Here is a 789-nt window from a genome sequence, read left to right as displayed (position 1 = left end):
GGAAAGCAGAAAAGGGGATGGAGAAAAAGGGACAGATATCAAATACACAGCAGATGTAAAATTAATAAGACTTGGTAACTCATTGACATGGGAATGACAGAGAGGAATCTATGAGAAAGAGGGAGAAAAGCTGCTCTTGACATCCGGAAGCCAACCCGTTCACAGCTAGGCCATGTTGTTTTCCTGTTGGGCATAAAAATCTTACAGAATATCAGCATCAGACAAGATGACTCTGAGACCTTAACAAAGTGAGACAAAACAAGTCCACTTCATCATTTTGTATAAGCGCAGGCAAAAACAGGGTCACTGTGCCATCCACAAAATACCAAACATCCCCCCCTCTCAGCTACAATGAGTGCCAGCTATTTCTGTATCAATCACAGTTTTATCCTGGCTCTGGAGATAAGATATATTAAGATAGCGTAAATTCCCCCAGCTTTCTGACAGTACCCAAGCTGGAGCAAATCCCTGCTTCCTTAGACCCTCTCCCAAATCCTGTAACAGTTGCTTCCAAACACTCTGTTAGCGAGACACCCGGTGGTTCCCTATGTTGTGTGTTCCCCTTTACTGCAATGAATAAACAACTCAACTTGTTTGACTGGAGGTATGTTCCTGGAGGTCTCTGGTTGAAGGGCATTGACATTAAGAATAAATTCAGAGTTTCTTGCCTGGACAATCAAGTGCGGGTAGTGCTAGTAATAGAAATAAAAAAATACTAGAGGAGAAGAAGGAAATGTGTTCAGTTTTTTTTTTTTTTTTCAGCATATTATGGGGGTACAGATATTTATG

This window comes from Propithecus coquereli, unplaced genomic scaffold (genome assembly GCF_000956105.1).
Source record: "Propithecus coquereli isolate 6110/MARCELLA unplaced genomic scaffold, Pcoq_1.0 Scaffold85, whole genome shotgun sequence".
Taxonomy (NCBI): Eukaryota; Metazoa; Chordata; class Mammalia; order Primates; family Indriidae; genus Propithecus; species Propithecus coquereli.
Note: the sequence above shows the minus strand (reverse complement) of the source record.